Consider the following 25585-nt stretch of genomic DNA (forward strand, 5'->3'; position numbering starts at 1 on the left):
AAAAAGACCAATCAAAAACTCAGAATAATATATAAAAATAAAAACAAAATTCTTATCCATCACCTCTAGGACTTCTCTTGCTCAAGCCTACCTCCTTCCCTGTCTTCTGTATGCTTCCCTTATATTTACCCACCTTCAAGCAAACCTTTTAACCAAGCTTGAACAAACTTTTAACCAGATAGCTAGATTTCCCTGTAACTCCCCTTATAAATGCCATCACTGCCTTGCCCTTAAACAACTACAGTGGCTTGAATTCCCTCAGCTATTCCAACTATCTCAGCTACAGATGACATACTGTGTTCTTTACAAACCTGAAGACTATCCCTCCCTGTTCACCGTCCGATCCCTATGTAAACCTTCTCGGTCTTTCCGTAGTGCTGACCCAATGCTACTTGACACCTACAGGCCTGATAAAATAATAGGTAAATAACTCTATAAATGCGCTTTATCTCAAACTTGGAACAAACTCCCAACTAATCTACATTCTGTTCAATCTCCGATCCATTTCAAAAGAGAATTGAAACACTACCTTGCTAACGCTCCCTCCTGCTCTTGTCGCCACCCTAATACATACTACCCCAGACATCTGTCTATAGCAATTACTCCTCCTCTTCTGTTACTTATACCAACTAGTACTGTATTACTTTAGCTATGCCTCTGAGCAACACTATACTTAAATATCATTCCTCTCCTCCTTAGCTACTGAGCTTCCCACCCCTCCTCTCTTGTCTTATAACTGCTTCTCTCACTTTCTTGTCTCTCTCGTTCTTTCGTCCCCACCCCTCTATTTAAACGTTCCATTTAATACCTTTTCTTCCTCTCTGCCAACTTGGTTTAATCATTAAGATGTATTGGGGACTTGCTTTCTTTTGTTATTGCAAATCCACATTTATACACCTGTTCTTTCGTGCCGACTTTGATCGTTTGTTAACTTCCATTATCGCATGAATGTATGTAGTTATGTATTCATAGTACCTAAATGTAACTTTGTTATTTTTGAGTGTGGAGCTTTTCTCCTTGGGTCTCCACTGAACATGGGCCATCGGCCAGCCCAGTTGGTCTAACCCAGTTAACAAAACACAAATAAATAAGTAAGTAAACACAAACACACACACACACACACACAAATGCAGAAGGTTATTAAGCAAAGCGGAAAGGTATTAGGGTTTAAATGGGTGGATTAAAAAAAATATAGCAAGAGCAAGATTTTGGATGCATGTTCTTAAGGAAAATAAAAGTACAGACTATTATATTCATAAGGTAGCAGAAAAGATTCTAAGAATTAAGCCAACACAGGAATAGAGAAAGACTTTGCCAATAGGGATAACTGTGTGTAGGGATATAAAATATAGACCAGAACATGTTGAAATATACTGGAGAAAACTAGCAAAGGAACCAAAATATTTAGGAGTAAATAATTAGAGGGAAAGATAATAGAGTGGACTAAGGCCAAGCAGAAGTTTGGGTTACAGGTTGCTATCAGAGTATAAAGAGAAAGAGATAGCTGTGTACTAAGTGAAAAAACAGCTGTGGTAGAGTTTTTAGTTAAGTCTAGAGCAGAAGCTGTTGTTAAAAAGGGATAATTAGTAAAGGATATAAAATATACTGTAAAGTAACTGTAAGAATCAACTGGAGGGGGTTAGACAAGATAGAGAAGAGAGACTGAAAAGGCAGTTTGCAAAGAAACAACAGAAGGGCATCTGCATGTCTCCTACATGTGCAACAAAGTCCAGAAGGTTTAGGATTTTTGCTTGGAAGGGTATGCAGAGGTATTTTTATACTCCAAGCAGACTTTAGAGAATTTTTCCTCAGATAGCAAATGCTGGATGTGAGATGGGAAATAGAGAGGTACCTAGGAACATGTTTTTTTGGGAGTATGAGTTGGCAGATTAAAAACAAATCCCTACAAGGTACTTTGTCAGAAATGTTGGGTGAGAAAATGTTTCCAGCTATGGAAATGATTCTTCTGAGCTGGGACTTAGGATCAGAAGTGCCTAGACATAAAAAGGCCTTGCTAATTTTAATGCTGTTGACTGCCAAAAGAACAATTCCTACAAAATGGAAATCAAAATCTAATCCAACTGATATTAAGGTACTAACCACTGTAAAGGAGTTAAAGGAACTGGAGGTGGCATCAACAGACAATAGAAGGAGCAAATTACATAGAAATAAATGTAAGTTTTCGGAGCAATACCTGCACAATAATGTTTGAGAGGAGGAATGAGGCTTAAGGGAAGGCAAGAACTGAACGGTTTATGTAATGTTGGAGTGAATGGTAATTGTTAGGATAAAACGGGCTCCTATTATGTAATTGAAGACGCAGTCCTTCAAATGTGTCATGATTGAACTTGAAAGCACGAAACGGCATATAAGCGATTTCTTTCCCAGGGAAAGAAATCGCTTGGCCACCTCTGTTACTTTGCCGTTTTCCTCACTGTAGTGAGATCTCGGAGTTGGCATATTTAAGTAGGGGAGGTGTGGGGGAGGGGTGAAGCCCCCCCACTTTATGTAATGTTTTGAAGTTTTTATTTTTATTTTTTTATGGAACAGCAATTTTTTTCCCTGGGGAAAAAAATCGCTATTCCAAGTGTTCGGGATTGTAAGCTTTCGCTTATATGAGGTCGATAAATTAGTGTTCGCTTTTTTAAGCGTTCACTGATTTAATATAAACCTGAAAAAACGTGTATGTATACGGCATGAAAATAATGAAAATGTCACTATGGTTCGTTTTCTATTTGTGTGTGTGTGTTTACTTGTGGGATTGTTTAAGTTGTGATTCAATAAAGATGTTTAAAGCAATATGAACAGCAATGGGCTCACAACAGAACCCTGATAAAGTCCTACTTCCACTGGAACCACCTCTGTGTCCAAGCACTGTTCATACTTCTTACTTTCGGAACTTGTACATAGCTTACAACAGTTTTACCAAATGTTTCCTGGACTTCAGACCAACATATGACTGCCCAAATCAGCTTTTTTTGGGACCTTGTCATTTGCATCTCAGTGTGGAAGAAAGCCTAGTTGAACTCCCTCCTGTCATGTCCAGCTTGTCTCATTACAAATTTCAGATCGAGGGGGGGGGGTACCACTGTCAGGAGCGCCCATCATACATTCGGAAACTGCTCCTAGTTGCATCAGATTTGAAAAAGACATTGCGGCTACAGCCTTCCTGCTTTTCAGTCCACAGAATAATGTAGTGTTACATTGTACTGCATTCATTAGAGAGAGACTATTGATTTACAAAAAAAAAAAGTGCACATAATTTTAAGCACATTTGTTTTAAAGATTTTGTGGATGAAATAATCCATTTAGGAGGCCGTTAACAAGCTACTGTTTTTTTTCCATAGTGAAATACCTAGTTATAGCAACATTGTATTGTAGCCCTTATATTATAGCATAAACATATCTAGGGCTAAGAATCTCTCTATGAATCTGTTGTAACAGAGTTATTGGTAACTCTGTGCTGGATGTCATTTCTTGTAAATGATAAGGTCAGTAGGTGTACTATTCTAAATCTGTTTCTTATTTTATTTATACTGTAGCACAGTGGCCTTGGTACTGGTTGAAACAGTTCACTTGCCACAATAACAAAGACAGTAGCAAATAAGAAATGCACTTAGGAATACAAAGAAAAAATATTGACATTATTGGGCTGGTGCTGTCCTTGTACATTTGTTGCTGATGATTATATTTTGAAAAAGCCACCAAACTATGAGCCAGCAAGCAGAAAATATTTCCTCCATAAAATCCTTAGATTTAGCTCAGCCTATGGGTGTACTTCTATTGGCCGATGTTATCACGCTTAACATGAAGTCGGGGGTGCTTACAACTGAAGCAAAACAGTTATAGTGTGCGACAAGCATTAAACAGTAAAAATGCAAACTCAGCACAGTTGTACAAGGCTAATTTTTAATGAATTTGACTGTTCATTAAATATTACCGTGGTGTGGGTGCCCAGTGTTTACATTTGTGCTTTTACTTGTTTGCTATTGGAATCCTCTTAGCGACAACGAGCAGAACTGTGATGAAAAGAAAAAAAAAAAAAAGAAAAAAAACGGACACTGAACCATATGATGTTATTTAGTCCAATCTCACCTATATTCTTACCCGTGGGTTCGGAGTCGAACCTCGGCTCAGACTCGGCCATATTCTAGCTCGAAGTCTTCAATTGGCTCGTGGCTAAGAGGTATCCCATGCTGCACTGCTCCCTTTCCTCAGATCTCGTTTGCCGCTCGTACAGCTCAGACGTGGTCTCACTCTTGGCCTTGGCTAAGTATAACTTTCTTAGTAGTTTGTTGCTCCAAAAGCTATTTTCATAGCTAGTCTCTGTTTTTTGATAAGAAAACTGTTTGTGCAGCCTGTTTGGCTTTTTGTCTTGGTATCCCGTTTGCGTTTCTTCCCTTTTTACGGGCTAGGCCTGTTTCAGTTAGAAGACCTAGTCCTCCCTTTAAGTTGTGTGTGTCCCAGTTTCCCTGTGTGTGCCTGTTCCGGTGTTGCCTGTCCCTTTGGGCTAGGGCCGGTTAACTTAGAGGACCTAGTCCTCCCTTGTTTTGTTTGTCAGGGCCGTTTAAGTTAGAGGTCCTTTCTTCCCTGTGGTGTTTATTGTTCTATGACCATTTAATTTAGAGGCATAGTTCCCACTTTTTTCTGTTGTTGGTGTCGGGTTTGTCTTCTGATATTGTGTGCAGTGTCATACCAATATGTCTAAGGTTACAAAAAAACACAAGCCTTCGGGCTTCAAAAAATGTGATGTGTGGATATAAAATATCTATTACTGATGGGGCACTCTGTGTGTGTATAGTGCTTGGGGGCTATCCACCTCCAAGAATCCTGTGTGTTCTGTTATGCCTTTAGCCCACTCGTTCTTCAAGAGAGGAAGAACAAACTGATTCCGAAGGGATTACTTAAACCCTCCTTCGTAGAAGACTTGGAGAGGGCTTCCAGTTCTAAGTCCTTTTCCTCTAAAGTAGACAAGACCTCTAAATAAAAAACGCTCTCCGGCTCTGTCAGTTTTATCTAAGCCACCAGAGAAAGTTGCCAAGTCTACTTCAGCTTCCTCAGCTCAATTTGCTTGGGGGCCGAAGGAAGTGGGTGAATTGACCAAGTCAACATCGGCTCCCAGTCCCTCGGAGCCGGTGACGGAGATACTTGTTCAGAGTCTGTCTCCAGTTTCTAGACCGGTTTCTCCTTCTTGTAAGTCTCCTTCTGTAGGGAGGTCCAGATCTCCAACCTTATCCTCTAGGTCCTCCAGGAATCTCTCTGATGATGATATGGATAGAGTGGTACAGAGACTGCTCCAATCACCGGTGTTGGCCAAATTGTTTTCGGCTCCAGCCCAATCGGCCCCAGAGCCTGTCACCCATCCATCCTCATAAGTTTCTCCTCCGAGCCTTTCTTGGCCTTCGGAGCCAGAGTTGTCGGTTCCATCTGATGTCTTTGCATCTGCTCCAGTAGCCCATCCTGGCATCTCTGTTGCGATCTCCGGTCCGACCCTGTTGGCTCCATCCGCGGGGTGCAGGGCTCATAGTTCCTCGATCGGACCCGAGGGAGAGGTCTCAGGTCGATCTTCTTCAGCTCCGAGCCTCCCGCTCGGTGCTTCGACACGGGTGAGCTTGGGCCCTGCCTCAGCTTCGGACCTTATCCCTTCGGCTCCGAGGGCTTCCACGGTTGGTTGTTCTTCGGAGCCGAGGGATCAGCTTTCGAGGTCATGTGGAGTGTGTTGGCCAGGTCCTCAGCTGCGTCTGATGGCACCGACACTCTACCCCCTCCAGCACCGGTATCAGTTTCTTATCATCCTCTGTCCTTGGACAGCGGAGACCCAAGGCCTCAGGAAACCTCCATGAGTGGTCCCCAACTTTCTGAGGTCTCCCCAGAGTGTTTGCCTGAGGAGCCCCCCAGAAAAAGAGTGTGCAAGAGGAAGCACATCGACTCCCAGGATGAGTCTATCACTTCGGACACCGACCTCGATGAGTCAGAGGGGTCCCCCAAGTCGTCCTCTGAAGATATCTCTTTCTCAGATATCCTGGAGATCTTGAAGCAGAGAGGCGACTGGCCCTCCAAATCTCCCTCTGAGGAGGAGTCGGTGTTCCTGAAGGCCTTTGGGTCTCAACCCTCCGCCTCTTGGGTTTCTCCCCCATTCGATCAACTCCTGGATGTAGTTTGTTGACGGGTGTGGGAAACCTCTGACACTGTGGAACCAGTCCCCAGGAGACCCAACAAGTTTCTGTCCACCCCCGCTGACAAGGAATTTCTTACAAAGGGTGTTCCAGCAGATGCCATGGTGGTGGCAGCGGCCACCAAGAAGGAACTAGCTGAGACTTCATCTACCGTCCATCCCCCTAACAAGGAGTCAATGACCATGGACCAGTATGGGAAGCGTATGTTTTCTTCAGCGGCCTTTACTCTGCGGTCGCTGAACTATTTGTCATATTTTACACAGCTCCAAAGAGATCTCCTAAAAGAGCTTGGAGAGTCTCTGCAGGGTAACATTTCTAACGCAGTGGCTCAGAAGGTCAGTGCCCCGATGTCTACCCTAAATTCCATTACTAACTCCTCCATGAGGCTGATCTCACATGCCAGCCGACAGAGCGAGTAGGGCAGCGAGTTCAGGAGTCTCTCTTAGGAGGCACTCCTGGATGCGCCTTTGTAATTTTGCAGAGGCCTTCAAGTCTATGTTCACCAATGCCCCATTTGACGGTTCATCGTTGTTCGGAACCAAGGTGAAGGATACTCTCACTAGGTGCAAGCAGGAAGGAAAAACCCTGTCTGCCATGGGAGACCGTTTTTCTATGCCTTCTAGACCTTATCCCAAGGGTGGGAAAATGTGGTTCAAAAAGCTGCAGAGGTTTTTTCAAGACGCACAAAGTGATTCCCTCTCCAGAGGCAGGGGGAGGGGGTGATAACTCAGGTAGATGCCACCCTAGAGGCAGAGGAGGCCCGCGTAACCAGGGGGACCACGATTCCTTTTGCGGTTCCTCCTACCAGCACTCCTGATGGGAGGCCCGACTGCACTTCTCCAGAGCCAGTCGGGGGTCGCATTTCGCTATATCCAGAAGCCTGGCAAGGCATCACCCAGGACGAGTGGGTATTAAAGATAATTTCCGGAGGATTTCATATTCCCTTCTCTTCTCATCCCCCGCCAACCAAGAGAATCCTGGATGCTCCACCCAGTCAAAGGGATTCCGCAGCTTCAGAAGTTCAAAAGCTGCTAGCAAAAGGAGCCATCCAGCATGTCCCCTCAGACCAGCTCGGATTAGGGACTTACTCAAGATTTTTTTTGGTGCAGAAAAGAACAGGGGACCTGAGACCCATCTTAGATCTCAGCTGCTTGAACCTCCGTGTAAAAAAGTCCAAGTTCTGAATGGTCACTTTACAGTCTATTCTCCCATTGTTGGGGAAAGAAGTATGGATGTGCTCCATTGACCTCAAGGATGCTTACTACCATATAAAGATGGACAGGGCATCCAGAAGTAATTTATGCTTCCAGCTGGGAGCCAGTCATTTTCAGTTTCGAGCCCTGCCCTTTGGTCTCACCACAGCCTCCAGGGTGTTCACCAAATGTATGGCAGTGGTGACGGCTCACTTGAGATTTCAGGGATTCCAAGTGTTTCTGTACCTGGATGACTGGTTCCTGTCTGCCACCACCAGGCATCTACTACTACAGACCAGGGATGCCAACATTGCACTGTGTCAATGACTGGGTATCACACTAAATTGGGAAAAGTCTGCCTTGTTGCCCTCACAGCGTGTCACCTTTATAGGCGCCGAGTTAGACATCGTGCTCATGAGGGCTTTCTTATCACAAGAAAGAATTCAGGTTTTGCAACAACTGGTCTACGCGTTGCTTCCACTGAAAAAGGTAAAGGCAAAAATGGTTCTCAAATTGTTAGGGACAATGGCTGCCACAATTATGCTAGTCCCTCTTGCAAGACTACACATGAGGCTCCTTCAATGGCTGCTCTTTGCTCAGTGGTCCCTACAACACCTTCCACTTTCCCATCTTGTGATGATTACAGACAAGTGCAAGCAGGATCTACGCTGGTGGCTTCAGACCAGCAATCTCAATGTGGGAAAGCCCTTTGTTCCACCTCCTGCAGTTGCCACGGTGACCACGGATGTCTCCCAGATTGGGGGGGGGCATTATCTCGGCAGGACAGTCCAAGGCACGTGGCAAGAGCACGAGATACATTTGCATATCAATGTCTTGGAGATGAGAGTGGTGCTATTATTGTTGCAAGCACTCCAGAGCTTTCTTCCTCTCAGGACGATTGTAGTCCACACGGACAACATGTCGGTGGTATGGTATCTGAACAAACAGGGGGGAACCAAGTCGTATCCCCTTTGCAGAGAGGCTATTCGAGTGTGGCAGTGGGCAGTGTCTTCCCAACGCTTTCTTGTGGCAACGCACATTCCGGGGAAGTCCAACGTGATTGCTGACAGGTTGAGCAGAGCTATTCTGATGCCTCACGAGTGGTCCCTGAACAAGCAGGTTGCGGAACAGGTTTTCCACAGTTGGGGTCAGCCTTGCTGCGATCTATTTGCCAGTCCCCTCGATACCAAGTGCAGCAGCTACTTCACCCTTATCCCCCTTCAGGGGGAGACACCCAGGGGTGTTCTAGTTCACTATTGGCCCTCCGGTCTACTTTATGCTTTCCCACCTGTTCCTCTGATAGCAAAGGTTATTCAGAAAGCACAATTCTTGGGAAGCAAAATGATTCTGATTGCTCCACACTGGCCTCGTCAAATTTGGTTCCCCTTTCTCCATCCCTATCTCATGGACCACCCCTGGATTCTGGACCCACAGCCAGACCTATTGACTTATACGTCAGGCAGTTCCATACCTCTCTTCAGACCCTCTGGTTGACAGCTTGGCTACTCCAGTTCCATCCCTAGTCAGGCTTCATCATTTTTCTCCGGAAGTAGTTCATATTCTGTCTTCCTCCCATAAGCCTTCGACTAGGAAGATTTATTCCAGTAAATGGAAAAGATTCTCCATCTGGGCTCATGAAAGGCAGATTGACCCTTACACTGCACCAATTTCATCAGTTCTGGAATTTCTCTCCATGCATTTCAGTCAGGGGTCAGCTGCCACAACCATTAAAGTTCAGTTAGCGGCTATCTCTACCTTTCATTTCACTAATGAACCCAGTCTAATGGCGCATAGACTTTGTAAGGCATTTTTAAAGGGCATTATGATGCTTCGACCCCCAGTCTTTGATCCCGTAATGCCATGGGACCTCAATTTTGTGCTACAGTGTCTCACTTCATCTCCCTTTGAGCCTGCAGCTACTTGTGACTTGAAATATTTGTCATGGAAGGCAATCTTTTTGGTAGCCATCACTTCAGCTAGGCGAGTCTCTGAGCTCCAAGCTTTGTCAGTTAGACCTCCTTACTTGGTATTTCACAAGGATAGGGTTTCCCTCAGACCAAATCCTTCTTTTATGCCAAAGGTTGCTTCGGTTATTAACCTCAACCAGTCTATTGAGCTGCCTGTGTTTTTCCCAGAATTTTCTAATAAGGCAGAATTCAAATTCCACCAGCTAGATGTTCATAGACAATTGCATTTCTATTTACATAGAAAGAAGGATCTTAGGAAATCAGATCAGCTATTTGTCTTGTTTTCAGACAATAGACTTGGGTCTCCTGTCACTAAAGTAACCTTATCCAGATGGATCTCTAGTTGTATTTCCTTCATTTATGCCTCAAGCGGTAAGGAATTACCTTTTAAGGTGAAGGCTAATTCTACACGATCAATGCCTACCTCTACGGCATTTCAGGCCAGGATGATGTCTATGGATAATATTTGTGTTGCAGCTACATGGGCATCTCCTCACACCTTTATCAGTCACTACAAATTGGATTTCGTATCCAGTGGCAGATCTTCCTTTGGTTCCACAGTGCTCAGGAGTATTTTCCACTGAGCCGCCCAAGGTTCAGGTGCTGGGGACGCTGTCCCATGGGTAAGAATGTAGGCAAGATTGGACTGCATAACATCAATAAGTTATGTACTCACCATAACGTTCGATGTATGTAGTCCAGCTCGCCTCACATTCTTACTTACCCTCCCGCCTTCCCCCTCCTGGAGGGCATAGAGGTTAGTTCTGGTTTCAGTACTCCTTTTGTTGTTGGGCTGATTCTTCCTCTCTATGTCTTGTGTGTGTGTGGGGTGTGATTGCCTGAGCTTGCAGCAAACAAGATCTGGGGAAAGGGAGCAGTGCAGCATGGGATACCTCTTAGCCATGAGCCAATTGAAGACTTCGAGCTAGAGTATGGCCGAGTCGGAGCCGAGGTTCGGCTCAGAACCCACGGGTAAGAATGTGAGGCGAGACGGACTACATACATAGAACGTTATGGTGAGTACATAACAACTTGTTTCCATTTCTCCTACATGTTATTGGCACTTGCTTCAAAAAGGGAAATGAAAATATGATTAAATTTGCTGTCTTTTCTTATAAACCTGAAGTTTATAACTTCCACCCCCAACAAGACGTCACTAAGCCCATCACAGCCGCAGAGCTGGGAAGCCGACAGAATTAGCTGTGATTGTGCATTTCTTTCAAGTTCTGTTTTTCATGTAAAATTGTCATTTTTACATGAAAAGCAGAAGCAGAACAGCAACTAACCACCAATGAACTTTAATATAACAGCAGAACAGAATGCAGGCTTTGCATTTCTTTTTGTCGCATTGCACATGATGTTTAAGGCACTTGGTAAAAACTGCATGTATGAAGCATAGCCAAGAGGTGAGCATGAATAACTAAAACATTAAACAACATTTACAAGAATTAATACATATTAATGCAGAATTGTGCAGCTTGCAGCTCTAGAAGATGTTTCTGTGTATAATGGGCTAGTAATCAGCTTGCGAATGTTGCATGGTTATACAAAATAAAGGAGGGGAATAACTATACTTAAATCCCTCTTGTTGTCCTAAGATAATATTAAACAGGCTAAACCTGCACTTTTTAAAATAGAACCTAAGCACTTGTAGACCATTGTGTTAGGCCATGTCTCTATAGCACTTGTCTTTACTTTCTTTAAAGAGATGGTCTCTCTGTGTTTTCTTAAAGTCAGTTCCTGGTCTGTATTCCTACTGTTCTCTGGGAGATTGTTCCAAACAGATCCACCTATTAAGGAGAAAGTGCCTTCATACATACAAACTTTGAATGAGGGCCTATATAACTGAATATTGTCATTATTTCTAAGAGTATAGAATTGGATCAAATTTCTAATTTTGTCAGATTCAACACATGTTGACTTTCAACTGAGCATTGACTCTGAAAGTTTCCTTTTTTTTTTTGTTTTTTTTATTACAGGGCTGTAACTCTTCCCCTACCCATAATTTCCTGTACTCCATCCTAATACCTCAGATCTCATTTGCCACCAAACTTTGGACATGTTCTTGAGGGTTCATTTGTTGGATTGTATCCTTTGTGCATTTTTCTTCATCTTTTTCCTCTTTCTTACCATGACGTTTTATACTCTGTATTTTTTTTCTTTAACTTAGAGTGTGTTTCTTCATAGTTAAATAGATAGGTAGTCATATAGGTACTTTGTTAGTGTTTAGAATAAAGACAAAAGTACCTTTTAGATTTATGTTTAGTGTTTTAGCATAGAGTGACTGTCTTTTTGTAGTAGTTAGCAACACTTTTGAAGTGCTGTTATGGTGCAGTGGTTAGCGTTGTCGCCTCACAGCAAGAGGTACTCTGGTTCGATTTTCGGCTGGAGTGCCTTCTGTGCGGAGTCTGCATGTCCTCCCCTTGGTCGAGTGAATTTAAAGACATGCAGGTAGGTGCGAGCATGTGTGGGTGTGTCTTCTTTGAAGGTTGGGTGCTGGGCTGGCAATTCAACACCGTAAAATTTCACTGCCAATCATTAGCGGACCGGAGTTCCACTGTGGTGACCCCTAACTGGGAAAAGCTGAAAGACGGTTAATTCTTATTTTCACTGTTTGTTGTTGATGTTACAGTATTTAGTGTAGCTTTGTAGTTGTCAGTAATCCAAATTTTGTGTAGAGTGTTTTATTATGTCAGTCTGTTAAGGATTCACAAAATGTACTCAGGGGGCAGAAGCTGCCTGAACAAGACCCCCCATAGACTCAGTTTACTCTTTGGGGGCTTTTTTTTTATCATTTTTGACAGTTCTGCACTGCTTTCAGTGCTAGTGCTCTTCAGATAAGAAGAGAAAAGTTAATTGTCAAAAGTCTTCTTCCCCCACAGACTGGGACCTCAACTTCTGCAGGATTCTCGTCTACTAGTAACATTTTTCTGGCTTCCATAATGGACAAGTCTCTGTCTTTTCATTTTTCCTTGGCTTTGGTCTAAGACAAATCAGATAAGAATGACAAATCTTTACCTATAGTATGGATCTGATGGTACTGGTCAGACTGGATCCGAAAGCAGTTCAGAGGTTGGAACTGACAACTTCTTGGCTCCGATCCCTTCTCTTTGGCCCCAGCTGTCACTGGAATTGGTGAGCCCAAGACTCCATTTCACTATTTATTTATTTATTTTACATTTGTTTACCAGGATAGTCCGACTGGATACATGTCCATTTTCAGTAGAGGCCCAGGGAGAAAAGCTCCACATAGACAAACTTACATAGATTACACAGAAGTTAGCAAACAATTATAAAAACAAAGTAATTGTATACAATGGCTTAGGAATGGTGATGGACAGGTTGACAAACGAGATCAGACAGGAGTCCCCGTGGACTATGATGTTTGCAGATGACATTGTGATCTGTAGTGAGAGAAGGGAACAGGTGGAGGAGACCCTGGAGAGGTGGAGATATGCTCTAGAGAGAAGAGGAATGACGGTCAGCAGGACTAAGACAGAATATATGTGTGTGAATGAGAGGGAGGATAGAGGAATGGTGAGGATGCAAGGAGTAGAGGTGGCGAAGGTGGATGAGTTTAAATACTTGGGGTCAATAGTTCAGAGTAATGGTGAGTGTGGAAGAGAGGTGAAGAAGAGAGTACAGGCAGGATGGAGTGGGTGGAGAAGAGTGTCAGGAGTGATTTGTGACAGACGAGTACCTGTAAGATTGAAAGCGAAGGTCTACAAGAGGGTAGTGAGACCAGCTATGTTATATGGGTTGGAGACAGTAGCATTGACAAAAAGGCAGGAGTCAGAGCTTGATGTGGCAGAGTTGAAGATGTTAAGATTTGCACTGGGTGTGACGAGGATGGACAGGATTAGGAATAAGTATATTAGAGGGTCAGCCCAGGTTGGAAAGTTTGGAGACAAAGCCAGAGAGGCAAGATTACGTTTTTCGACATGTGCTGAGAAGGGATGCGGAGTATATTGGGAAAAAGATGCTAAGGATGAAGCTACCAGGTAACAGGAAAAGAGGAAGGCCTAAGATAAGGTTTATGGATGTGGTGAGAGAGGACATGCAGGTGGTTGGTGTGACAGAACAAGATGCAGAGGACAGGAAGAAATGGAAACAGTTGATCTGCTGTGGCGACCCCTAATGGGAACAGCCGAAAGAAGAAGTAATGTTCCCTAGTAGGGACTCACAATTCTCATGAACAGGCACAATTAAAAGCAAGAGACATCAGATTGGAAGCAGACCTTGGTGACGTAGTTACAAGTTATGATAATTACAGAATATGCTTTCAGTATATAACTTAATCAGGGTTGGTACATGGGCATAGCCAATTCACTTTGAGATACTGTTTGAGGTTTTTTTTTAAGTGACTTTTTGAGGATTGTAGGGTTATTTAGTTTAGCAGTAAAGTCCAGGTTTTGCCACCGAAGTTGGCAAACAGGGATTCACCAGCAGAGTTATTAGCTGTGTGAGTTTGGACCAGTAGTTTATCTGCTGACCGTAGGGATCTCAAGTTGCTATATAGCTTAATAATATTGTTAAGTGGGGGGGTATCCTCAGGGTGGTACAAAATTTTGTGTGCTATTAAGAGTTGATTGAATTGAATTAAGCTGGGCAGTTCTAGCCACTATAGTTGTTTAAGGTTCTGGCAGTGGTGGGTTGTATAGGTGGAGCTAGTGGCGAATCTGGCAAAATGATTGTAGCTATGGGACAGCTTACCTAGTTCAGATTTGTTGAGGTTTGAGAGTACAGATGAGGCATATAAAAGAGTAGAGAGTAGGTGTGATTGGGCGATTGCAGTCCTAGCCAGTGGGTTAAAAATGTCTTGTTTCTATACAGTGATCCAAGCTTCTTATTGATGGTCTGTATGGTTTTGTTGACCTGTAGGTCAAATTTGATATTATTGTCTATGACAACCCCTAGCAGTTTGGTGTGATGATCTGGGGAAATAGTGGCACCATTGTTAGATGTGACAGAGAATGAAAGTGTGGTGGATCTACTGGTGGGGGAGAAGAGAAGTAGTTTAGTTTTATTGGGGTTCAGAAGTAGGCACTGGTTGGTGAGCCAGCTCTCGATAGTGTTAAATGTATTTTGGATTAAGGTTTGCAGTTCGGATGTGGAGGTGGCTGAGTAGATGAGAGTGGAATCATCTGTGTATTGAATGCAGGTGGCTTTAGGGATAACAGTGTGGAGGTTGTTGATAAAAATAGAGAAGAGTAGTGGACCTAGTATGGACCCTTGAGGGACACCAAGTGTGAGAGGTAGCTGGCCGGAGAGTTTGCCTGCCATAGTACCGTCTGTTGTCTACCAGTCAGGTAGGACTGGAACCACTGGATAAAGTGCTTGTTGAGGGAAAGAGATTTTAGTGAAAGAATGAGAAGTTCATGGTTAACCATGTCAAAGCCTTTTGATGGGTTAAGAAAGAGGGCGGAGGTTAGCCTATTGTCATTCCTGATTTGGTTTATGGCAGTAGTAAAGGAAAGGAGGGCTGAGGTGGTGCTGTGGTATGGCCTGAAACCATGCTGGGAGTTGGATAGTAAGTTATTCTGTGTAAGGTATGGCATTAGTTGCTTGGGTACACATTTCTCCATTATTTTGGCTAGTGGGGAAAGAATGGCAGTGGGTCTGTAGTTGGGTATGTCTGAGGAGCTACCACCTTTATGGAGTGGAATGACAAGAGATATTTTCCAGAGGGAGGGGATAGAGTTTTCGAATAAGGTTCTGTTGATAAGGATAGATATGAGATATGCAGTGGCATCTGGAGCTATTTGTTAGTACTCTGCAGGGAGGAGTTCAGCAGTGAGGGTGGTAGGTTTTAGTTTTTTTAGATGTGTTTTGATAAAACTAGTGGATATTGGTTGGAAGCTAAATTCAGGGTAATTATTGGGTAGATTAGGTGTGTGGTTTAAGTTAGAGGGAGTTAGTTGATTTGCTAGGGATTAGATTGTTTTAGTGAAAAAGTTATTAAAGGTGCTATGTCTCTGGGGAACTATGGGTGTAGTTAGTTGGGGTGGTGGAATGACCCGGATGAAGTAGTTGATTTAAGCCTGCCCAGAACTTTTGAGGGTTGTTATGGTGTTTTTGTAGGAGATTTTGGTAGAAGTTTTTTTATCCAGTAAAATAGATTTTTTTGTATCATTCCTGAGTTGACAATATTTTAGATGGTCAAGTGGGGCTTTAGTTGTTCTCCAGCTGGCCCAGGCTCTGTTTCTTGTTTTGATTTTAGCTTTGGTATCTTTTGTGAGCCATTGTGCTGTATTTGATCTAGTTTTTATTGTACGTGCTGGAGCATGGGAATCAAGGATACTTAGGAATTTAGTGTTAGTGATCTATGGCCTCCTCTAATGTTAGATTTTTTAGTTTTGACCAGTCAACTGCTTTTAATTCGTTTTGGAATATAGCAGTGTCAAAGTGTTTCCTGTTTCTAACTGCTTTATATTTGGGCTGGTGAGGGTTTCCTGCCTTATGTTTTATGATATTGGTTAGACAGTGGTCACTGAGGTCAGGGAGAGTACCAGCTGTGTACAGTTGGGGTTGGTTATTAACTACGATCCAGTCTAGGATACTTTCCCTGTTGGTTTGTTTTATCCTAGTGGGAGAGGATATGGTCTGTTTAAACCCAGATAAGTTTATATGGATGGGGGGTCAGAGGAGCAGGGGTGCCAGTCGGTGTTAAAGTCACCAAGAACTATTCTTCAAGAAAGGAGATACTCCAGACCACCCTTAGTGGCATTGTCCTCTTGGTCATCCCGAAGCCTCACTTAACAGTTTGTCAACAGGATGATGAGTAAGTTTTTCAAGACACAAATCCAGCTAGGGGTTCTGCTGGTACCATCTGCTGGGAAAGTACCAAGTACTGGTTCAAAATATCCTCCTCTTATTCCCCTGGCACTGGTCCACCCTACCTTGGAATCAGTTTTCCTGGTTCTGTCTCACACCAAGTTGTCTTCATCGGCAACAGTCTGTCTCTTTGGCTCTAACAGAATCTCTCTCTCAACACTGATGCGTTTGGATCGAGGAGAGACTCATAACTGAAGCATGTGTCAGTACTCGAGAGGGTGGGTCTACACAAATCTTTTTGGAGATGTCTCTACCTCTTGGGGCCTCTGCATTCGATAGCTTGGATCCAAGGTTGGCTTTGGAGTTGAGGCACATTACTGCTGAGAGTTCTCCTCCTATGGACAGAGGGTCCTTGAAGCCGATTGCAGCTTCGGGTTTTGAGGCTTTTCTTAGAGTCATAGCTATGCCTAAGGAAAAGACCCCTCCCGGTCAGTTCTTCCCAAACCCCAGCAGAATTCTACTTCTTCCCATCTTCTTGTCAGACAGGGACAGCCAGAATCTCAAGCTTTTGAGATCCCATGTTATGCCAGTGCCCAGTCTGATTCTGATCCCTCTGACTTCCCAAAAGAAACAGTTCACAGGAAATAGACATGCAAACAGAAGCACATAGACTCCTCTCCAAAATCTGTCATGAAAAATGCTGATTTGGATGAAGATGAAGGGTCAAACTGCTTTCCTCCAAAGATGTCAGCTTTGATGAAAGCCTTCAGTTGATGAAGTAGAGAGGGGATGGTCCACGGAAGATCCCTCACCCAACAAATCAGTGTTTTTGGAAGCTTTTGGTTCTGGCTGAACATCATCCCAGGTGGTACCACCTGTTTGACCCCCTGATCAGCCTTATGGCTGAATGGGCATGGAAGGACCCTGATGTAGTGGAGGCCATCCCTAAGAAAGCAGAATTTTGACAGCTCCGAAAGACAGAAAACATTGGCGCAAACATCCTCCAGTAGATGCTATAGTGGTAGCAGCAGCAACAAATTAGGAATTATCTGAAGAAAGTGCTCTTTATCCCCCAACGGGAAGTCCATGGTGATGGACAGGTTCGGGAAATAGACTTGTGCCTCAGTGACCTTTGTTTAGATTACTGAATTATTTGGTTCAAGTCACCAGGTTCATAGGGATTTGGCCAGGGAACTTTCCAAATCCCTTTTGGGTATTTTGTCTGTGGGTGTTCAGAAAACAGTGGACTCCAGTTTTCTACCTTGCAATCAATGTCTAATGTAGCCATTCAACTGCTTTCCAGTTCAGCTGATAGTATAACCAGGGCAGTAGGCACCAGCATCACCATGCTCTGTCATGCCTGGATGTGCCTTTGTGACTTTGTCGAAATCTTCAAAACATCCTTGGTAAATGCTCTTTAGGATGGGTTGACACTTTTCAGACCCAAAGTTAGAGAGACTCTTACCAGGTGCCAACAAGATGGTAAGGCACTCTTTTTGTGGTGGGAATTCGGTTTTCCACTCCTTGAAGATCTTGCTCTAGGAATGATATGATGTGGAAAAGGATGTGGTTCCAAAAATCACCAAGTTTTTTCCATGACATCTCTGCTGATAGACCTCCTCGAGTTGGCAGTAACTCAAACGGGCACTGCCCTAGAGGCAGAGGTGGACTGCATAACCAGGGCTTCCGTGGTCCCTTCTAGGAGAAGCCCTATCAGCATCCCTGAATCATTTTCCGACTGCTGCCCTCGGGAGGCAGTCAGGGGACACCTGTCTTTACACCCACAAACCTGGCAAAACATAAGTTCAGATTCATGAGTGCTAAAGATCATTTCCAGAGGCTATTGTATTCACTTTTCCCTTTCACTTCAGAAAAAGAGGAATGTCCCTGATTTTCCACCCAGTCAATAGGAACCAGCAGCAGCAGAAATGTCAAAACTATTAGAGAAAGTCCTCCATCTGGTCCCCTAAGACCAGTTAGAATCCAGAGTCTGCTTAAGGTTCTTTTTAGTGCCAAAGAAGATGGAGACATCTCAGGCCCATTCTAGAGCTCAGTCAACTAAATCAGTTTGTGGAACAGAAAAATTCTGGATGGTCATGATTCATTCCACACTGCCTCTATTGATGAATGATGATTGGATGTGCTCAACAGATCTTCAGGATGCTTACTGTCATGTGAAGACAGAGAAGTGCTTCAGGAGATTCCTCTGTTTCTGGCTGGGAACAAATCACTTTCAGTTCAGAGCCCTGTATTTTATCCTCACAGCATGCAAAAATAATTAAAAACAGGTATACCCCATGGCTCACCAACCAATGCAAACTCCTTATGAAAGACAGGCAAAGCATAGATTAACTGACAAAAGAATACATATGACAAAAATTGGCAACTATTCAGACAGCTACAAAACCAAGTCAAGAAACAAATTAATAAAGATAAAAAGCCTTATTATACAAACATACAAGGTAACCTTACAAACAACCCTAAACATTCTGGTCCTCCATATCACCTTTCATCAACCCAGGTATAAAAGAGAATCTCAACCTGTACCCAGACATTAGCCTTCTTCAAACAGCTACTTATTTCAAAATACACTTCATAGAATCCATAGCCAATTTGACCTCAAACTCACCTTGCGCACCCTTTCCATACAGCTAACTTCCCCTTCCTTAGATCAAGTCACATGTCCTTCACAAAGCTCCCCAAACTGCAACTTCTCCAATTCACACAGAAACAACTCTACTCACTTTCTTTCAATCAGCTTCTGTAACTTTCATACAAAAGCATTTACATAAACTAAAAACTTGTTCCTCCTTGGCTGACAGCCATCCCCCAGAATACCTAAATCTAGCTGTACATGCAATAACATACCCAATCATCATTTTTATTAATAGGTCAATAACAGAATCTTGTGTCCCTAACTTGTGCAAAATGGTGCATATTATCCCCTTACATAAAGGAGATAATTCCACTGACATTACAAATTTCTGTCCCATAGCCATACTGTCTCTCCTGTCTAAAATCCTTGAAATATGTTTACATCTTAGAAAGACACCATAGAAAGGCACCATTTTTTGACTTAGCTTTTCTGCCTTGCTTCATAGGAATTGCCAGTAGTGTGCTCGCATTTCCCTCAGCAAAAGTTACATCCTGTGTCTTGGCCAAACTCCAGTCAACCCAAGGTTGTCTTGTTGCCCTGCACTGTGAGACCCTGCGTCGGTGGAACACTAAAGTGCTTTCAGCTACACTAGTTTCCCTCAGCAAAAGTTACATCCTGTGTCTTGGCCAACCTCCAATCAACCCAAGGCTGTCTCGTTGCCCTGCACTGTGAAACCCTGCATCGGTGGAACACTAAAGTGCTTTCATCTACATTAGTGTATGTTAGAGTTGTATTTAATCTGTCCTCCAAACTGAAGACTCTTTCCCCTTTCACTGTATGCGTGCACACTACTGGTCCCCCCCCCATTTCTCTCTTCCTATAGTACTCCTAGGTCAGTTACTTAAAACTACTTTCTCTTGGAAAAAGTTTACCTATGCACCTGCAGCCCATACTTCTTTTGTTTTTCCATGCAGAAGTGGTGGTCCTTTTCACTACTCTGTACTAGATTAGTAGCATAACATTTGTAGTTATTAGGAAAATACTGCACCACTTGTAACCAAGACACAGGTACGGTTACTATAAAGGCTGTCTTCCCCAATATCTTGTTCGTTATAGCACTTCCAGTGACTCCACTTAAAAGGGAATGTTCAGCAATAAACAATACCAATGGCTCCAACAAAAGGAAACTTTTATTATAAACCAAAAACAACTAAAAAGACATGAAAACACGAACTGATTTAGCGCTTTCGTCTCCCACTGGAGACCTCTTCAGAATCAATGAACATAGTTCTTATTGTTCCTTATATATTGCAATCAATTAATTACAATTGTTTAATTGATCAATCAAATATTCTAATAACTAAAAACTAAAAAACGGGCTGGCTATATCATAGCAGAGGTGGTATTAGAAAAAAACACATTCTTTGAACATACAAGATAATGAATAACATGTAAAGTATAAAAAATCTATAATAATCATTTTCATTTTTGTGCTCGTTTTATTCTTGCTTATTATACGAGCACTATAAAACCTTTTTCTCATATACGTGAAAGAATGAATAAATGAATAATATAACGTGTGGCATACAGTACAATATTAGAGCACATGGTCATCAAAGGCAAGTGTTCTCACTCCCTGATCTGAAAAATATCTTTATGTATATTGTATTTATACTATAAATCCCCTTAATGACATACCTATTTACCAATGTGAATATGCATATAATTCCATAAAAAATATATATATTATGTATAAATAAATAAATATTCCATAAATTGTTGTTGTAAATAGTTGTATAAATAAATATATAAATATAAATATAAATATGAATGTATGATTATATATGTATATAAATGAAAGAATAAATAGATAAATAAAATACCCCCGTCTATATGGTGTGTTGATAATAAAATCCTATAAAATGACATATATTACAATGTTTAAAAAACAATCTTATAAAACCTAAACCATTCTACCAAAAATAGTAATACTTCTCTCAGGAATACATTCTCTTGACAATGGTTTTAGAATATTCTCTCAACAATAATTTTAATTTTAACATATTATTTACAAACTACTTGCATATTTTATTTACCATTTTATTTCTTTTAGGGTCATCAGATAATATTTTAAGAGCCGGTGTAATGGAGACATGGTCATTCAAACCCTTTCCTTGACATGCATCCATTTTCAACTGCCAAATCATTTCTCTGTATTCTAACCCAGTCTCCCAATCACCGCCTCTTTCTGAATGTTCAACTTCCTCCAATACCCAAAATTTAAAATTAGCTTGCTGACATGTAAGGGAGTGTCTATAGAGTGCATTATTCACATCTTTTCTATTAACATCCCTCATATGTTCATATATTCTCTTCCTCAAGTGTCTTTCCGTCTTCCCAGTATAGAATCCCCAGCAATGTTTGCAGTATGCTATATATACCACTCCTTTGGTATAACAACTGCTATATTTTCTTGCTTTTAAAGTCATACCTAAACTGGGAATCCACAATGTTTTCTCATCTGCTATAAAGGGGCATTGTGGACCTCTACCACACCTAAATGTACCCCTTTTAATAGATTCTACTTCCCCTACTTCTGAATATTTCTTTCTCTCAAAAATATTCTTTAAGTTCTGATTCCATCTATAACTGTATGTCAACTTGTTCTGAAAAACTGTTACTCTAGTGGGCATTGTCCTGAATACTTCCCATGTATCATTAATACATGTCTTAAGCCATTTTATACCTTTATAGTAAGTTAAAGTTAAATAAGGTGTAACTATCTTCCTGTTAGAGGTATTACTACTACCATTGTCACCCTCTTTCTTGTTATTATTATTGTTGGTTTCACTTTGTTTGTATAATAGGGGCATATAACATGGGTCCCTTTTACCAATTACATATTCCTTAACTGCTTGGGTTAAATCTGAAGGGTAGCCTCTCTGCTGAAACATATTTTCTACATTGTCCATTTCCCTAAGGAAATCTTCCATGTCAGAGGTCATCCTTGCTACCCTAATCATTTGTCCCTTCACTATATTTTTCTTTAATAAACTGGGATGATCACTATCAAAGTGTAAATAAGTGTTAGAATGGTGTTTCTTCCTATAAACACTGGATTTATACCTATTTGTGTTACTATTTTTTGTAGTTTTATATCCAGATAATTTATTTCATCTGATTTAATTTCATGTGTGAACCTTAAAAAAGAAGTGCTATTATTCATATACAAAATTAAATTATCAATTACCACTTCAGGTCCATCCCACAATATAAATATATCATCCAAAAATATGTAATAACTTTTAATATATTTAAAAAATTCACTTCCAAATAAATAGTGTTTCTCCCAGTACAGCATTACAATATTTGCATATATAGGGGCACAAGCCGAACCCATTGCAACACCATCCTTCTGGTGGTAAAAATCCCCCTGAAAAAATATATAATTGTTCTTTAATACTAACTCCATACTCTCCAACACTAGTTTGAATTCATCATTTGTTAACAAATCCATTTCTACCAACATTTGTTCAAACCAATCCATTCCCACTGTGTGTGGAATGACAGAAAATAAATCCTGTACATCAATCGTAATGAATGTACTTCTATCACTGTATGGACCATTTCCTATTTTTTGTAAGAAATTCCACGAGTCCACCAAAATATGGGGGTATTTTGTATTATAATTTTTTAACTTAGTATCTACATATATAGCAAAAGGTTGAGTTTTAGAACCTTGTGATGAAACAATGGGCCTCATGGGAGGATTAAAAATGTCTTTGTGGGTCTTTGGAATACCAAATATGGCTGGAATCACAGTTTTTTTTACCTTCAAAAAATTATATAAGTCAGTGTCTATAAGACCTTGTAATAAATTATCCTCTATAATATAGTCAGTTTTTCTGTAGGATATGGTTATTTCATTCTTAGACACTGATGAATAACAACTATCATTACTTAGTATAGCCAACATTCTATTAGTATAGTCCCACTGGTCCATTAGGACCACTCTATTAGTATAGTTCCACTGGCCCATTAGGACCACTCCCCCTCCTTTATCTGGTTTCATTACACAAATTTTTTTATTACCACTAAGTTTATAAAAGTTGACTTTCTTCTTCAGTTAAATTGGTCATAGACTCGTGTTTTTCCAGTTTATATTCACTCCTGATCCTTCTAATAAGACTACTTTCAAAATGCATGATATCGTGCTGTAAGGGTGGATTATAAATACTACCCCTTTTCAATGTATTATTCATATTGTTGCTATTATCCTCTTTAAACAAGTGTTTGAAATTCAGCTTCCTAGTAAACATTTTAATATCCAATAATATATTCTCAATAGTAGGTCTTTTTATGGGTACAAATGTGAATCCTTTTATAAATAATTTAAAATAAGCTTCATTAATAATCACATCTGAATAATTAAAAATGTTAAAACCATCGAAGGAACAAATAATTATTATAATTATCACTGCATCGGTGGAACACTAAAGTGCTTTCAGCTACACTAGTTTCCCTCAGCAAAAGTTACATCCTGTGTCTTGGCCAACCTCCAATCAACCCAAGGCTGTCTCGTTGCCCTGCACTGTGAAACCCTGCATCGGTGGAACACTAAAGTGCTTTCAGCTACATTAGTGTATGTTAGAGTTGTATTTAATCTGTCCTCCAAACTGAAGACTCTTTCCCCTTTCACTGTATGCGTGCACACTACTGGTCCCCCCCCCCCATTTCTCTCTTCCTATAGTACTCCTAGGTCAGTTACTTAAAACTACTTTCTCTTGGAAAAAGTTTACCTATGCACCTGCAGCCCATACTTCTTTTGTTTTTCCATGCAGAAGTGGTGGTCCTTTTCACTACTCTGTACTAGATTAGTAGCATAACATTTGTAGTTATTAGGAAAATACTGCACCACACTGACCTGGAATTAACTTAGCTTGGTTTTCCTGTTTTCTTTGTAGCAACTGGCCTAATCCAGTTTTTCTGACTCACAACCTTGCATTACTTTGTGTCTACCCACCTCGAACCTGCACACCTCCCCTCCCAGTCCTGCTTAATTACAGAGGTATCAAAAAACCTGATTAGAAAGGCACCATCTTTTGACTTAGCTTTTCTGCCTTGCTTCGTAGGAATCCCCAGTAGTGTGCTGACATGTAAGTACACTTACTATATTCTACTAAACTGCTACTGCCCTGTTTTCAGCTCCTATCCCCTGTCAACCCTCTGCATCCTTCTAATTTCACACACAGTGCCTTATGCCAGAGCCTCCTTACCTCCGAGCTAGTTCTCCGCTTCACTGATAACTTACTGCTGGCTTTCTTCCTTCCTTCTCCTTGGCTCGGAGTACCACAGGGGTCCATCCTTGGACAAATGCTGTTCAATATCTTTATCAATAACTTTCATTCTGCTATTCCTAATGCCAAAGTCATCCAATATGCAGATGACTCTACACTTGTCTGCTCTGCCTCTAACCTCTCTGAACTCCTATCTAAATCTCAGACTGCCTTCTCAACTACTGAGATCTGGATGTGCCAAAATCGCCTTTCTCTCAATGTTAACAAATCTAAAATACTACTATTCACTCCCTCAAAATCTTTCTCTGTTGATAAAAATTCCTTCCAAGTCCTTAGCCAAAACAACTCGCCAATCAAAGTTGTTCCCTTTGCCAAACTACTCGGTGTAACTATAGACGAACACCTCAAGTTCGACATCCATATTCAGCAAAATATAAAGAAAACTCACCAAAAACTAGGTATGCTGTACAAGAACAACCACTTCCTCTCTACTTCTACCAGGCATACTCTGGCCTCTTCTTACCTCCTTCCCTCCCTTCTGTATGGTGCCCCACTACTAACTATCCTTTTCCATTACTTCCAAACTTGAAAGCTGTTATAACAAAATTTCTAAATTTGCCACCAAAGCCAAACATTCCATACATCACTGTGTTACCCTCCAATCCCTCAACTGGTTAGAATTCACAAATTACCTGGACTTCATACATAGATTAATATTTAATCCAACCAAATGCCCAGCTCTAACCAGCATCCTTCCCCCATACACCCCAAACAGAACTCTCAGATCTGAACACCAAAACTTGGTTACTATCCACAAATCTAAACATCCTGCTGGACAACTTCTCCTCTCCTCCTTAGGTAAGAAATGGAACTCTCTCCCTTCCACATTAAGGACAATGTCAAATACAAACAACTTCAAAACACATCTTTATACAAATCTCACTTCACTTCGTTCAGCCAACAAGCTCCTAGTAGCTACTATAAAATCTCATAATAAAGCAGGAGACTCCTTATTTGCAAACACTATCGGATCACAATGGAACAAACTTCCCACTGGACTGACCTCCCTAGCCTCGTGTTACCTTTTCAAAAAACAGATTAGAAATCATTTACAAAATCACTGGCTATGCCCTTGCACAAATCCTGACTGATAACTTATACACTACCTGCTCTCTCAACTAACTCGGTATACTTAATTGTATCTTGCTTTTACCCAAAGTTTGATTCTCTTCTGTTCTAGTGTTTCTGTTAAAATTGTATAGTCTCTAGTATGATAATTGAGCTTTCCTCCTCAACCCTCTGTAGAAAATATACATGTATCAAGCCACACAAGCCCGGCAATACTGTACATTCTATTTGACTTTACTTTTCTTTTGTCAGTACTTTGCTTGTGTTACTGTTTGATTGATTGTTATTGTTATTTTTACTATTTTTACTAATTGTATCTTTTTAAACTGTAAAAGTATAGTATTATAGTGGAGCTTTTCTCCTCGGGCCTCTGCTGAAAATGGACATGTATCCAGCCAGACTAGCCCGGTTAACAAATGTAAAATAAAATAAATAAATAAATAAAATAAATACA

The sequence above is a fragment of the Protopterus annectens genome, chromosome 9.part0, assembly GCF_019279795.1.
Source record: "Protopterus annectens isolate FY-2018-M chromosome 9.part0, PAN1.0, whole genome shotgun sequence".
NCBI classification, from domain to species: Eukaryota; Metazoa; Chordata; order Ceratodontiformes; family Protopteridae; genus Protopterus; species Protopterus annectens.